Source organism: Bison bison, unplaced genomic scaffold, assembly GCF_000754665.1.
Source record: "Bison bison bison isolate TAMUID 2011002044 unplaced genomic scaffold, Bison_UMD1.0 scf7180017864068, whole genome shotgun sequence".
NCBI lineage: Eukaryota > Metazoa > Chordata > Mammalia > Artiodactyla > Bovidae > Bison > Bison bison.
The window spans coordinates 4,458,276-4,474,630 of record NW_011494640.1 but is presented as its reverse complement, the minus strand read 5'-3'; the positions used below and the strand labels follow the sequence as shown (position 1 = coordinate 4,474,630).

The following is a 16,355-nucleotide window of genomic DNA, read 5'->3' as shown; positions in this document are numbered from 1 at the left end:
GTGTGTAAAGGCGAGGTTTTTTGTTCATTAACGGCATTAGTTGGGGGAGAGAGTTCATTTAAAAGCCCTCAACCTAAGAGGGCGGCTCCACCAAAGATGGGGACAGACCTGTGAGAGAGTGTCCCACTGCAGCCAGCCTCCTGCCTGCCGTTTTCCTAATGGGCTGTAGGTGGCGCCAGCGGGTGCTCCTGCTCCCTGCAGTTCTGGCGGCCCGGCCAGCACCTTCTCCAGGCCCCTTCCTTTCAAAGGTGCATCCAGATAAGGCAGGAGGCCAGCCTCAGGTCACACGGAGTTGATGGCAGTAAAATCTGGTTTAGAACAGGCATCGGCAGACCTTTTCTACAAGGAGGAAACTTGTGAATGTTTTAGCTTTGCAGGCCACACAGTTTCATTCACCCAGATGGACCATTGTAACACAAAGTAGCCATGGACAATAAATAAATGCATGAACGTGGCTGTGTTCCCATAAATCTTTTTTCAGTGTGTCCTAAAGTTTGAATTTCGTATAATTTTTGTGTCATTAATATTTTTTCAAATATTTTAAAATGTGAAAACCATTCTTAGTTTACTGGCCTTACAACAACAGACACCTTGGCCCACAGGCCGCTGTTTGCCAACCCCGGAGAGAACTCAGCTCCCGGACTCACTGGGGCTTCTCAGCACTATGACAAGATACCATCTGTGTGCCTGGGCCTTCAGCACCGTTTTATATTTTGAGTTAACATCTTAATTATTTCATTCCAATAACTTTTTGTCCACATAAAGCTTCCCTAAAGATCTGGTTTTGTTCCCCCTGTTATCTCTTTGGGGTCGTTTTGTTTTCTTACTATTAACCCTTTTGTTTTTGTACTGCGTGGGAAATTTCATTTGGTTCGACTATTCTATTAATGGTGGAATTTCAACTTTTGCAATTTCCCTGTGGAAGTTAGAGTAGACGATAGCTAAGTTATAGTTTTAGTAGACTATAACTACAATTAAAAAGTGATAGTAGACTATAACTATAGAACTACAGTTATAGTCTACTGTAACTTAAAGAATAGAGAGATCTTTTAGCTTTCTGAACTTTTTGCCATTCTGTGCAGATTTTTATTTTAGGAAGATAGTGTATGGGGACTTCCCTCACACTCCCAATGCAGGGGCCCCAGGTTTGATCCCTGGTCAGAGAACTAGATCCCACATGCCACAACTAAGACCCGGTGCAGACACATAAATAAACTTTTTTTGTTTTAAATAGAAAAGAAAGAAGATAGTGTGTGAAAATATTTGTTGTGATAACTAGAATTTTCAGAAGATCCTTGAAAGGGTTTAGTTGGAAAATTATAAAGAAAGGACCTGTCATTTGGGGCCAAAACTTGACTCTTTGTGATGAGCTCAAGTCAGCATATTCTGGGCTTATCCTCCCCCTTGGTCCTGACTCTCGCTGTGGAGGATTAGCCAGGACAACCTGACAAGGAATGAGCATGTCTGTATTTCACTCAGCTTCCCCCAAGGCCAGATGTTATTTTTTTAAGTGGGGTGTGTGGTTCGGAGAAAGTGAAGGGTGCTTAGACTAAAGAAAAATCTCCAAAAAGCATCTGTGCAAGTCACACTGTTGTTGGAATGTGGCTGTCACTTCCCAAGGTGATGACTTTGAAGGAGACGGCAAAATTATTTAAACCCCAAACACAGATAACGAAGACTGTTTTCAGTTAGCTGCCAGTGCCTCTAAAGGTAAAATGGCTCTAGGAGGGGCTGAAGGCCAGGGTGGATCATGGCTGCCTCGTCTGACACTGAGCTGAAATCTGTGCCCTTGTGACTTTGGCCACTAGTCTGCCCCGCTGAAGACTCTCAAGGATCCCCATGTGCATAATCTGATTTTTCTTATTTCTAAAAATATAATTACTTGCCCTGGTGTATTAGCACTTATTTAGTTATGTCTGAATATATATACATTTACATACCAACATAAAAAGCTTTTTAACTTGAGTAAAGTACAGACTGTCTAGGCTGTGATGTCAAGTGGAAAATGGAAATTGCAAAGTAACGTATGAGTCTGAGTCAACTTCAGAAAAGCAAACTTATAAACACACATCCTGATGAATTATATATCTGTGTATATACACATAGCAGAAAGGTGTGGAAGTTACACCCTCTTTGTTGACACTGGAAGTTTCCCAGGTGAGGGCCAGGGATGAGGAAGTGTGGATGAGAGGAGAAGAGAGGCCCAGATGAGCAGGCTCACCAGTGAGGTGAGGAGTGAAAAAGGCACCTGGAATTAATGGACAGAGGTCAGTTGCTGAGCATTTATGAAGACTTAATGGGGCAAAAGCCAAAGTGAATAGTTGTGGAGCGAGTGGGACGTGAGAAAATGGAGCTAATAAGTAATAATACAGCTCTTTCCACTGAGTTGGCTGTGAGCAGGGGAAGAGAGTTGGATGGTGGTTGAACAGGGCATTTTTGTTGTGTTTTCATTTGGGAAATATCCAAGCATGTTAAAATGCCATTGGGAAGGATTCATTTGAGAGGGAAAGGTTGAACAAGAGAGTGAGAGGAGAGAAGGTGGCATCAGAAGAACAGGTGTTTCCATTATTTTCAAAATTGTCTACACTCTTCTTGGCCCATTTAAAGCTCCAGAGGAGAAAAACTATCACTAGATAAGCTTGTGTAGTACGGACAAGAGACTGGACAGATGACAACTACTGTTTAAGGATTCCGATGTATTTCACCTAGTGCTTGAAGAAATGTGTTATTATCTAATACAATTTATTTTATGTTGAACATATATAATATGTTCCCAAAGGGTGAATCTTTCTTGTTGTTTAGGTGCTAAGTCATGCTGGACTCTTTTTTGACTCCATGGACCATAGCCCACCAGGCTCCTCTGTCCATGGGATTTCCCAGGCAAGAATACTGGAGTGGGTTGCCATTTCCTACTCCAGGGGATCTTCCTGACGCAGGGATCAAACCTGCATCTCCTGCATTGGCAGGCAGATTCTTTACCACTGAGCCACCAGGGCAGCCCCATATGAATCATTAGGAGCCCTGATTCCAGTATTCTCACCACAAAAGGCTCAGGTTTTCTTACAGTTTGAGGTGAGTTCCTTGTGTCTAGCTCCTCCGTGGCTTTCTAAGTGGAGATGAAAGGCCTTTCTATGCTAATCCAGAAGATTGATTTTAAGATAAATATTGTTCCCTCTTAACAAAGTAGATTGAAAGACCAGGTTAGCTCAGCCATGAACATTTACTTGCTGGTTGCCATGAAAGTGACAATCATGTGCTCAGCAGTTTCTTTCTCAGCAGGCATCTCAAATCTAAAAGCCATTAACTTGTTTATTCCACAGATATTAATATTTTTAATTATTTATTTTAATTGGAGGATAATTACCTGCAATATTGTGATGGTTTTTGCCATACATCAACATGAATCAGCTGCAGGTATATATGTGTTCCCCCCATCTTGACCTCCCCCCACCTCCCGGTGGTCCCAGAGCACTGGCTTTCGGTGCCCTGTTTCATGCATCGAACTGGCACTGGTCATTTATTTTACATATGGTAATGTATGTGTCTCAGTGCTATTCTCGCAAATGCTATTCTCCCACCCCTGCCTTCTCCCACTGAGTTCAAAAGTCTGTCTTCTACATCTGTGTCTTCCTTGCTGCCCTGCATGTAGGATCGTCGGTACTGTCTTTCCAAATTCCATATATATGTGTTAATATATATGCATTAATGTACAGTATTTGTCTTTCTCCTTATGAATTATTTCATCCTGTATAACAGGCTCCAGGTTCATCTGCCTCACTAGAACTGACTCCAGTGAGTTCCTTTTCATAGCTGAGTAATACTCCACTGTGTACATGAAAAGATGCTCAACATCACTCATTATTAGAGAAATGCAAATCAAAACCACAATGAGATATCTCCTCACACTGGTCAGAACGGCCATCATCAAAAAGTCTACAAACAATAAATGCTGGAGAGGGTGTGGAGAAAAGGGAACCCTCTTACACTGTTGGTGGAAATGCAAACTGGTACAGCCATTCTTGAGAACAAGTGTGGAGATTCCTTAAAAAACTGGGAATAGAACTACCTTATGACACAGCAATCCCACTGCTGGGCATTTACCCCAAGGAAACCAGAATTGAAAGAGACACATGTACCACAAATATTAATATTTCAGGGCCTTAAAATAACATTATACCAGGAAGTAATGGGGAAAAGATCCAAAAGAAATTTAAAAGGGGATCTATGGTTTTAAATGCTTCCAAGAGTTTGAAATCTAGATGGCTGCTGTTCAGTCGCTCAGTTGTGTCTGACTCTTCATGACCCCATGGACTGCAGCATACCAGGCTTCCCTATCCTTCACTATCTCCCAGAGTTTGCTCAAACTCATGCCCATTGAGTTGATGATGCCATCCAACCATCTCATCCTCTATCACCCCTTTCTCTTCCTGCCCTCAATCTTTCCCAGCACCAGGGTCTTTTCCAGTAAGTCGGCTTTTCACATCAGGTGGACAAAGTATTGGAGCTTCAGCTTCAGCATCAGTCCTTCCAATGAATATTCAGGACTGATTTCCTTTAGGATTGACTGGTTGGATCTACCTGCTGTCCAAGGAACTCTCAAGAGTCTTCTCCAACACCACAGTTCAAAAGCATCAATTCTTCGGCGCTCAGCCTTCTTCACAGTCCAACTCTCACATCCATACATGACTACTGGAAAAACCTTAGCTTTGACTATATAGACCTTTGTTGGCAAAGTAATGTCTCTGCTTTTTAATATGCTGTCTAGGTCCCTGGGGGCTCAGACAGTAAAGAATCTGCCTGCAATACAGGAGATGCAGGTTTGATCCCTTGGTAGGAAGATCCCCTGGAGTAAGGAGAATGGCTACCCATTCCAGTATTCTTGCCTGGAGAAATCCATGGACAGAGGAGCCGGGCAGGCCACAGTCCACGGGGTCCCAAAAAGTGGAACACAGCTGAGCGACGGCCATACGTACCGCCCTGAACTTGCCCAGTGTAGTCTGATTTCAGAAGCTAAGGAGTCATGAGTGCCTGGTTAGTACTTGGATGGGAGATGAACATTTTCACTTTCACTAGGTTTGTCATAGCTTTTCTTCCAAAGAGCAAATGTTTATTAATTTTGTGGCTGCAGTCACTATCCACAGTGATTTTGGAGCCCAAGAAAATAAAATCTCTCACTGTTTCCACTTTTCCCTCATCTGTTTGCCATGAAATGATGGGACAGGATGCCACGATCTTAGTTTTTTGAATGTTGAGTTTTAAGCCAGCTTTTTCACTCTGGTGTTTCACCCTCATCAAGAGGCTCTTGAGTTCCTCTTCACTTTCTGTTTTTAGAGTGGTATCATCTGCATGTCTGAGGTTGTTGATATTTCTCCCAGCAATCTTGATTCCAGCTTATGAGTCATCCAGCCAGGCATTTTGCATGACGTACTCTGCATAGAAGTTAAATAAGCAGGATGACAATGTACAGCCTTGACATACTCCTTTCCCAATTTTGAACCAGTTCATTGTTCCGTATCCGGTACTGACTGTTGCTTCTTGACCTGCATACAGGTTTCTCAGGAGGCAGGTCAAGTGGGTCTAGTATTCCCATCTCTTTAAGAATCTTCCACAGTTTGTTGTGATCCACACAAAGGCTTTAGCATAGTGAATAAAGCAGATGTAGATGTTTTTCTGTAATTCTCTTGCTTTTTCTATGGTCCAACGGATGTTGACAATTTGATCTCCAGTTCCTCTGCGTTCTCTAAATCCAGCTTGAACATCTGGAAGTTCTTGGTTCACGTATTGTTGAAGCCTAGCTTGAAGGATTTCGAGCATGACCTTGCTAACATGTGAGATGAGCGCAATTGTGTGGTAGTTTGAACATTCTTTGGGATTGCCTTTCTTTGTAATTGGAATGAACACCTTTTCCAGTCCTGTGGCCACTGCTAAGTTTCCCAAATTTGCTGGCATATTGAGTGCAGCACTTTCACAGCATCATCTTTTAGAATTTGAAATAGCTCAGCTGGAATTTCGTCACCTCCACTAGCTTTGTTCGTAGCAATGCTTCCTAAGGCCCACTTGACATCACACTCCAGGATGTCTGGCTCTAGGTCAGTGACCACATCATGGTTATCCAAATCATTAAGACCTTTGTTGTATAGTTCTGTGTATTCTAAAATCTAGATAGGTGAGATAATAAAGACCCTGATAATAGCTTGTGTATCCTCACCAGTGCTCCGGGTACCTGTCTTGGCACTATTCACTCATTTACTCCTCACAACAACCCCGTGATAAGTACTGTTACTGTTCCATTTCACATTTGAGGAAACAGAATATGTCACTTGCCTGGTTCACACAGCTGATGAGTTAAGTGATGGAGCCAGGAATCAATCCAGGTGGTTTGACTTGACAGTCCATGCTGTTAACCACTACAAGATTTTGTCTCCCGTGAGATATATATATATATATATAAACAGTCGTGTCCGAGTCTTTGTGACCCATGGACTGTAGCCTACCAGGCTTCTCCATCCATGGGATTTTCCAGGCAAGAATACTGGAGTGAGTTGCCATTTCCTTCTCCAGGAGATCTTCCCAACCCAGGGATTGAACCCAGGTCTCCCACATTGTAGGCAGATGCTTTACTGTCTAAGCCACCAGGGAAGTCATATATAAACACACACACACATATATATTTATATATATAAACAGTTAGCAAGTAATAGAAAATAAATAAACACTCATAGCTTCATGAATGTGGTAGAACCAGGAAGTGTTACAGAAATTCTAAGTACTCAGAGAAAACTGGAAAGTGGCTGTCTTGACAGGGCTTTGCCTCGCCAAGGGTGAAGGGGGGGTGGAATGGACTGCTGAAGAGAAGGATGTGGTCAGGAAAGTAGGAAAGGCATCTTCCAGGGGAGACAGCGTGAGCTTTGTCCTTGCCTCTCCCCAGCGCACATCGACACCCCCCAAAACCCATATTCACCACCTAGTATTTGTATATGCTTTCATACTTCGCTGATAAGATACACACAGAAAGAACACACATACAGGTACACATGTTCATGTGTGTTTTTGTCAGTATTTGTTTTACACAATGAGATAACACAGAAATACAAGCACACGCATCCTCAGGGTCGCCTTTTTCCCTTGTTGATATCTTTTGGAAATCCCTCTAAGCCAGCCAGCACCACAACTGATTCTTTTTAATGCTGTGAACTCGTGCAGTCTTCCCAATACTTGCTACTTCAAACAATACCTCAGTTAACATTTTTGTAAATATATCCTTTTCTATTTACATGGGTTTTTTTTGCTGGGTTGAAGTGTATGTGTGTTTTAATTGTAATACATTTTTCTAAATTGCTTTTTAGAAAGAAAGAAAGTGAAGTCACTCAGTTGTGTCCGACTCTTTGCAACCCCATGGATGGTAGCATGCCAACCTTCTCCATCCATGGGATTTTCCAGGCAAGAATACTGGAGTGGGTTTGCCATTTCCTTTTCCAGGGGATCTTCCCAACCCAGGGATCAAACCTGGGTCTCCCACACTGCAGACAGACTCTTTACTGTCTGAGCCACCAGGGAAGCTTTTTAGAAAGGCTGTAACAATTCAGATTTTGCTAGCAGAGCAGGAGAGGAGGCTTTCCTTCCATTTCCCTCCAGTGGTAGGTGTCATGACTCTTTGTATTTTTGCTTATTTAATGGTGGCTTCCCTGGTGGATTAGATGGTAAAGAATCTGCCTGCAGTGCAGGAGACCCAGATTCAATCCCTGGGTTGGGAAAATTCCCCTGGAGAAGGGAATGGCTACCCACTCCAGTATTCTTGCCCGGAGAACTCCATGGACAGAGGAGCCTGGCAGGCTACAGTCCACAGGCTCCCAAAAAGCTGGAAACAACTGAGGGACTAACAGTTAAAGGATAATGGTGGTAAGGTGCTAGCTATCTCATTATTTTAATTTTGCATCCCATGAGTAGTGAGTTTGAGTGTCTTTATGTTTATCAAAGTGGATATTTGGATTTGCTATGCTGTATTTTCCCATTTCTGTCCTTTCTCTATTTTTAAAATTGCATTTGTCTTTCCAGGTCAGCTCATATGGATTCTCTGTATATTATAGATAATGATCCTTCTTCACCTTAGTTGCAAATATTTTAAAATGTATCTTTTACCTTTTGACATATTTTTATAACTGCTTTTGTCATAAATCTTAAAAAACAACCTTTTTAATGATCGTACTATTTTTGGTTGTGCTGGGCCTTCATTGCTGCGTGCAGGCTTTCCCTGGTTGCAGTGTTTTGTTGCAGAGGCTTCTCTTGTTGCGGGGCAGACCCTGGGTGTGAGGGCTTCAGTACTTGTGGTTCATGGGCTTAGTTGCTCCATGGCTTGTGGAATCTTCCCCAGCCAGGGTTCAAACCTGTGTCCCCTGCATTGGCAGGAGGATTCTTATCCACTGTACCACCAGGGAAGCCCCCCCAAAAAATTTTTTTAAGATAAATATCTTAGCTTTTTCTATGATAGCCTCTGGGTTTTCTATCCTGATTAAGGTTTCCATTAACCCTAAATTTTATATGTAGTTTCCTAGATTTTCTTCTAATAATTTATTTTTTCATTCTTTTCTTTTTTTTTTTTTTTTGGCTATGCTTATGCAGCTTATGGGATCTTAGTTCCCTCAGTAGGGATTGAACCCACAACCCCTGCATTGGCACAGAGTCCTAATCCCTGGATTGCCAGAGAATTCCCTTTTCATTTAAAATTTAAATTATTAATTACTTTATACATATAAGAGAAAAATACATATTTATGTAGGTTTGAAGTAACTATTATCAAAGTTTCACTCTTAGAACATTTTTATATTCTTGAAACCATTGAATATTGCAAAAATCTTTTATGTTTATTTTGCCTATGGATGTTTGCTAAATTAGAACTTAAAACCGATAAAATGTACTAATTTTAAAATGACAATAATAAACCTGTTACATGTCAATGTAACAAAGAATTATTATCAAAAGCAAATAACTGTTAAGAAGGGTAGCATTGTATTTTGGAAATTCTGTGGCTGTTCAGTAATTATGACTCCGTGCTTCCAATGTAGAGGGTGCTGGTTCGATCCCTAATTGAGGAACTAAGATCCCACATGACACATGGCACAGCCAGGAAGTAACAATTTAAAAAACAGAATAAAACTCTGCTGTGCACCTGAATCTATCACAGCATTGTTAATTGGCTATACTCCAATTTGAAATAAAAAGTTAAAAAAAAAAAAAGAAGAGTAGCATTGTATTTTATTTTTATGAATCTCTTTAATGTCTGGATAAGAAAATAATTAGGTTCTCAAATCCACCTCTGGGGCAATATGTTGTTTTCATCAAGGGATATGAAGAAAATCCAGCCTCATACATTTATGTAGTTGAAAGGGTTGGGATAGAAATATTTTCCTTTGATACTACTTTAGAACTAGACAAGTAATCATTTATTAAAGGTGAGTCACAGTGTGGAATCGAGAACCATATCAAGTCATCTTTTTTATTCTGTTAATTAAAATCTTCATCTATTTTGCATTTTGTTTATCTTATTTTGTGGTTGTTCATTGCTAGTTTATAGAAACACAACTGATTTTAGTATTTCAACCCTGTGTCCTGCATGCTTACTGAACTCATTTATTAGCTCTAAAAGTTTTTGGGTTTTGTTTAGCTTTGTGATGAATTCCTTAGGCTCTTCTGTTTACAACATCATGTCATCTATGAATAGAGATAATTTCACATCTTTTTTCTAGTCTAAATGTCTTTTATATCTTTTTCTTGCCTAATTGCCCTCTCTAAAATTTCTAGTACAGTGTTGAATAGAAGTGGTGAGAGTGAACCCCTTGCCTTTTTCTTATCTTAGGGGGAACGTTTTCTGTCTTTCACTGTCCAGTATGAGTCTAGCTATGGGTTCTTCATAGATATTCATCATCAGGTTGATAAAGCTCCCACCTTTTCCAACTTTAAGTGTTGAATTTTGTCAAATGCCTTCTCTACATCAGTTAAGATGACCATGTGAGGGAGTTTTCTTGCATTACATTGACTGGTATATGACATTGACTGGTTTACTTCTGAAATAAATCCTGCTTCTTCATGATTTATAATACCTTTCATATGTGCTGGATTTGATTTGCTAGTATTTTGTTGAGGAATTATGTATCTATATTCATAATAGATTTTAGTCTATAGTTTGACTTCTCTTGTGCTATCCTCTTGTAGTTTTGATATCAGGGTAATACTGGCCTCATATTATGAGTTGGAAAGTGTTCCCTCCTCTTCTGTTTTTGGAAGAGTTTGTGCAGAGTTTATGTTATTTCTTCGTAGCCTGGGCTTTTCTCTGTGGGTAGTTTTTTATTACTAATTTGATCTTTTTTACTTATTACATATCTATTCATATTTTTATTTATTCTTGAGCCAGTTGCTATAATTTGTATCCTTCTAGGAATTTTTCCATTTCATCTAAGACATCAATTTGTTGGGGTATGCTTGTTCATAGTATTTCGTAATGATCCTTTTAATTTCTGTAAGTTCAGTCAGTAGTATTCCACCTCTCATTCCCGATTTTACTAATCTGAGTCAGCTCTTTTTCTTAGTCAGTGCTATGGACTGAATTATGTCTCCTCAAATTCATTCGTTGAAGCCCAAACCCTCAGTGTGGCTCTGTTTGAATATAGGGCCCAAAAGGAGGTAATTAAGGTTAAGTGAAATCACGAGGGTGGGACTGTGATCTGGTAGAATTAGTGTCCTTATAAAGAAGTACTTCAGAGCACTTTCTCTGTCTCTCTCTCACCACCATGTGAGGATACAGAGAGAAAGCAGCTGTCTGCAAGTCGAGAGGAGAGCCTTCATCAGAAGTGAATCAGCTTGCTCCTTCATCTTGGACTTCTTAGCCTCCAGAACTATGAGAAATGAATTTCTGTTGGTTAAGCCACTCAGTCTGTGGTAATTTATGATGGTGGCCCAAGCTGACTCTACAGTCAGTCTAGCTAAAGGTTTGTCAGTTTTGGTGATCTCTACAAGAAACAACTTTTGTTTTTTCTCTATTGTTTTTCTGTTCTCTATCTCTGCTCTAATGTTCATTACTTCTTTCCTTCTGCTCTTCTTTTTCTGGTTTCTTAAGGTAAAAAGTTAGCTTGTTCATTTGAGATTTTTCTCCTTTTTTAATCTAGGCATTAAATACATCTAATATAGAGAGCTATAAATTTGCCTCTGAGTACTGTTTTGCTGCATCTCATAAATTTTGGAAGGTTGTGTTTTCATTTTCATTCATCTCAAAATATTTTTTACTTTTTCTTGTGGTTTTCTTCACCCACTGATTACTCAAGAACATGTTTTCAACAGAGCCTGTGAGGACAATGCTGTTGGCTCCACGTCAACTCTTGGGATAAAAAAGGATAAGTTCCATCAGGAGGGTTTCCAGGAAATTGCCAGACAGGTCAAATAATGACAGTCCTCTGAGAGCGAGGTTTTTGGGAGCTCAGAACCTGTCTGCTTGCTCCAGTGACTGCGTGGATGCTGGTTTTCACTTTGATTGAAGAGCTGGTGGTTTTCAGAGAGGTGGAGTGGGAGTGAGAGGAAGAGGTCAAGTTTAAAAGGCACAACATTTGCTGCTTATTATTTATTTATTTATTTGGCTGCGGCTGTGTCGGGTCTTAGTTGTAACACATAGGAGCTTCGTTAGGTCATGCAGAATCTTCCCTTGCAAAGCATGGACGCTCCAGTTGTGGCACGTGGGCTTAGCTGCTGCACAGCATGTGGGATCTTAGTTCCCTGACCAGGGACCAACCAAACCCAAGTCTCCTGCCTTGCAAGGTGGATTCTTAACCACTGGACCACTAGGGAAGTCCCCGTTTGCTGTTCTTATTAAGAGTCAGGATGTTTTTTTTTTCTTGAATAAACACTCCTCAGATTACCACGAGCCTTTGATTGATTTTCAGAGTTCTGAAGAAATTGATTTTGACAGTTTTTGCCAGTGTTCTTGCTTTTATGGCGAATGGATTTTCCGAAGCTCTTACTTTATAAGAACTTTACAAGTGCCTCTTGCACTTTCAGTTGTTCTTTTAACGAGGCCTGATTTTGTATTTTCATGCATTGATAATTGGGGAAATAATGGTTTTGCATTTTGCAGTTCTTCCAATCATTGCTGTATTTTATTATAAAACATCCCTCCGAATTGCATTAGTTAATATCACCACTGATGTCATCAGAAAATCTTTAGGTTTGGGGAAGCTAACAAGCTTACTGTAGCAGGTATAAGTTTTTAAAAAATTATTGTTTTCTCTTGAGAGTTCATTTTTTATTATTGATAACTAATACCATCCATTGTTTTCCTTGAGGTGACAGGTTCACCTCATTAATTTTGGGGAAAATGTCTACCAAATACCCAAGTCTGAATAACATAATTCTTCTGTCATTCTTTTGAGTAAAAGTGATGTTCTTTGAACAAAGTGGTAGTTCAGCTTGCAGTGCAAATAACTTCACAAATGCTTTTCCTCAAGATAATGATCACGTGCATCCTTTTGTTACACAGAATGTTAAAAAATGGGTCATGAAAATCAGGATTTTAATCAAATTAATTCTTGCTGCTTCATTGAGGACTTCTTAGATGAAACGCTGTCATCTTTCTTATATCTATCTATCTCCCAATCATTTTTCTGTTATTCATCCATAAGTCTGTCTGTCTATCTGTGGTGGTCATGGAGAATGCAGTGACTACTACTAGAGCTTGTTAGCAACGCGCTGATTGATGCTGTCGCACTTGTGGTTTTACCCTCCTGTTGGTTTTGTACCGTAAGCTCAAATACCAGGATAAACCATAAAAACCAATAAAGGCATTCAGTATGGTACTTCAGCCCGCACCACTTGTGTTTTGTTGCCAAGCATTTACATAAAAGGTCTTTAAAGACCAGTTACTGTTGATACTGGATGAGTACAAGCCCCATAGCAAGTCCAAGCATACCTCTGCAGATGAGATATTAACCCAGCGTTCTTGTTTGCAGCTAAATCTTTAATTTGACAAGCTACTGTTTCATTGGAAAGCTCAGTTCAGTTCAGTCGATCAGTCATGTCCAGCTCTTTGCGACCCCACGGACTACAGCATGCCAGGCTTCCCTGTCCATCACCAACTCCTGGAGTTTGCTCAAACTCATTGGAAAGTAGTGTGCTATGATTTATTTTGGAAACTTTCCATCCAGCAGGCATTCAGTAGTATTAGCTCTACAAGGCTATTGTGTATTTTTCTTGGACCAAAGTCATGTAATAACTTACCCTTTAAGGTCTTCAGTGTCTTTGTTTTTTAAATAATTTTATTTGGGAGTGGGGATAATTTTAGATTTACAGAAAACAAATAATACAGGCAATTCCTGTTTGCCCATAATGCAACTTCAGTGGCTTTTAAATTTCTAGTCTGGAAAGTTCTAACATATTTTTGATTTTTCGCTTTTAAAGAACTCAATCATACCTGTGTTTAAAATATTTAAATTCTTTTTCATTAGACTCTGAATGATTGGTCTCAAAATTATACCTCACCTTCACAAGCTTCATAATACTGTACAAAGGTGTCCTGTCACCTAAGACCCAATAAGGTAAATTATTGACATCTTTAAAACTGAAGGAAAGATAGCTTCCATCATAATTCTGTTTTTTATTTGAAGTTTTGCCAACTTCTCTGGAATAGGTTCCTCCCTTCCATGAGTCAGAGAAGTCTTTGATAAGTCAGTTTCATTTTTTTCAGCATTTTTTCATATAAGTGGTGCAGCTGTGGGTTGAGAAATTGAGTCCCCTGATCATCCTTTTTTAAGCCAATGATCCATCCTTAAAAGTGTAGCAAAAAGATTTTATAATCAGATTTTCTGTTAAAATAAATGTTAAATTTTGAAATAAATTTTAGAGAGAAATTTTAAAATTAGAAAATCTTTTGAAAACTTATAAGAATACTGTTGCAACATGGGGCTTCACTGGCAGCTCATTGGTACAGAGTCCGCCCGCCAGTGCAGGAGGTGCAGGTTCGACCCCTGGGTGGGGAAGATCCCCCGGAGGAGGGCATGGCAACCCACTCTAGTACTCTTGCCTGGAGAATCCCATGGACAGAGGAGCCTAGTGGGCTACAGTCCATGGGGTCACAGAGAGTCAGACACGTCTGAAGTGACTGAGCATACACACACGTAACGCATTGCAACATAAAACAGGAAATACTTCTAGTCTGTTCCTGCATAGGAGCAGGAAAGACCTCATAATTTCAAAATAAATATTTATTGGGTAATGATGAAGTTATATCAGTTATAGTAAATATAACCAAAGATAGCTAGTACAAGCACAGTAAAAGTACTAGAAACAAACTTAGTTATGAAAAGGCACGTATCTATTCCCCAAACCTTAGAAGTTTCTAGAAACACAAGAATACTCAAACAAACATACATTTTACTGTCAGAGTAATATCATCATATGTCATGTAGCCTCCAGAAAACCTCTCTGTATCATAAGAGAATGAGAGTGAAAACAGCAAACAGTATTACTATTAAAATAGACATGTACTGTTTTATATTTTATAAATGGTAATATATAAGTATAGTTTATGTGATATATAAAAACATTCTATTATGAACATAGTATAGACTTTATAAACCTCCTGAAAGGATCTTGAGGCTTTTGAAGGGTCCCCAGACCACACTTTGAGAACCGTGGGTTTACAATCTTTATGTGTTTGGTTATTAAAATTTATTCTGACTTCATAATATAGATCAGAAGAGTTTTCATCTTGTCCTAGGGACTGGAATTAGTTTTGTTTTATCATTTCTTTTTCCCCCTACCCATTCTACCTGGTCCATGGCATATGCTTGTGTGCTCCTGAGTAAGTGAAGCTGGCCAGGTGGGGGTGGGAGGGGGGTCCAATGCTGTTAACCCAAACCCAGAGACCATCCCATGTGACTGATGTGACATAAGGAGAGTGAGGCTTTTTCTTTTTTAATCGTACTTCCTAAAGCATCAGTGCAGAAAGCAGAAAACTAGGTCTTATTCCTTAAAAAAATGCTTTTATATCACTAATTTTCAACTGATACTCTCTTGAGATGCATTTTACCAATACAAGCATGTGGGGAGAAACATTAATATCCAAAGAAAGACCAGGCTCAAGCAGCAGAGCAGAATCAGTGGCTTTTATAAAAATCCGAGTATGTTCTGATGTCACTAAGAAATCACATCAAAACCCCTGGCCCAGTTCCTGAGATACTGGAGGGCCTTGGTGAATGTTGGCTCTCGTTGTGATGATGGTGATGTTATCAGCTTCAGCCCCTGCCATGCCTGGCTGCAGAGAACAGGTTAAGTCCTGGTGTTTCTGGCATGCCTTGTACTCTGGCTCTGGTGGAAGCGATGTGCCATAGAGGAGCCTTACAGAAGGATATGGCCTCAGATGTTTTAAAATGCAGTGTTTTAATAGAAGGTGTGAGCTTCAGCTAGGCTAACAGATCAGAAAACAATTGTCCTCTTATGGTTGAAGGTGGGGGCAGGGGGGCGGGTGTGTGGGAAAGGATAGTTAGGAAGTTTGGGGAGGTCATGTACACACTGCTATATTCAAAATGGATAATCAAGGACTATTGTATAGCACAGAGAACTCTGTTCAATGTTATGTGGCAGCCTGGATGGAAGGGGCTTTGGGGGAGAATGGATATACGTATATATATGTGTAGGTGTATATGTATGGCTGAGCAAGTCTTCAGAAATTTGTGAAGCCCTAAGTTTGATTGAAGGCGGGAGCAGAAGGGGACGACAGAGGATGAGATGGTTGGATGGCATCACCGACTCAATGGACATGAGTTTGAGTAACTCTGGGAGTTGGTGTTGGACAGGGAGGCCTGATGTACTACAGTCCATGGGGTCGCAAAGAGTCGAACACAACTGAGCGACTGAACTGAACTGAACTGAAATTTCTATTTGTCAGCCTGGGAAGGGTGTGAACAGAGCTGTGCTATAGGAAGGTTGATCTGGTGTGCGTTCAAATTAACAGGAGATTCAGTTCAGTTCAGTTCAGTCGCTCAGTCGTGTCCAACTCTTTGCGACCCCATGAATCGCAACACGCCAGGCCTCCCTGTCCATCACCAACTCCCAGAGTTCACTGAGACTCACGTGCATCGAGTCAGTGATGCCATCCAGCCATCTCATCCTCTCTCGTCCCCTTCTCCTCCTGCCCCCAATCCCTCCCAGCATCAGAGTCTTTTCTAATGAGTCAACTCTTCACACGAGGTGGCCAAAGTATTGGAGTTTCAGCTTTAGCATCATTCCTTCCAAAGAAATCCCAGGGCTGGTCTCCTTCAGAATGGACTGGTTGGGTCTCCTTGCAGTCCAAGGGACTCTCAAGAGTCTTCTCCAAC

The 16,355-nt window shown here is 40.5% G+C and overlaps 1 protein-coding gene across 6 annotated transcripts in view; it reads left to right on the top strand.

Annotated features, from left to right (window-relative positions):
* ARMC9 (armadillo repeat containing 9) overlaps positions 1-16,355 on the top strand; it is a 180,668-nt gene that overhangs the window by 92,046 nt on the left and 72,267 nt on the right. The window lies entirely within an intron of this gene.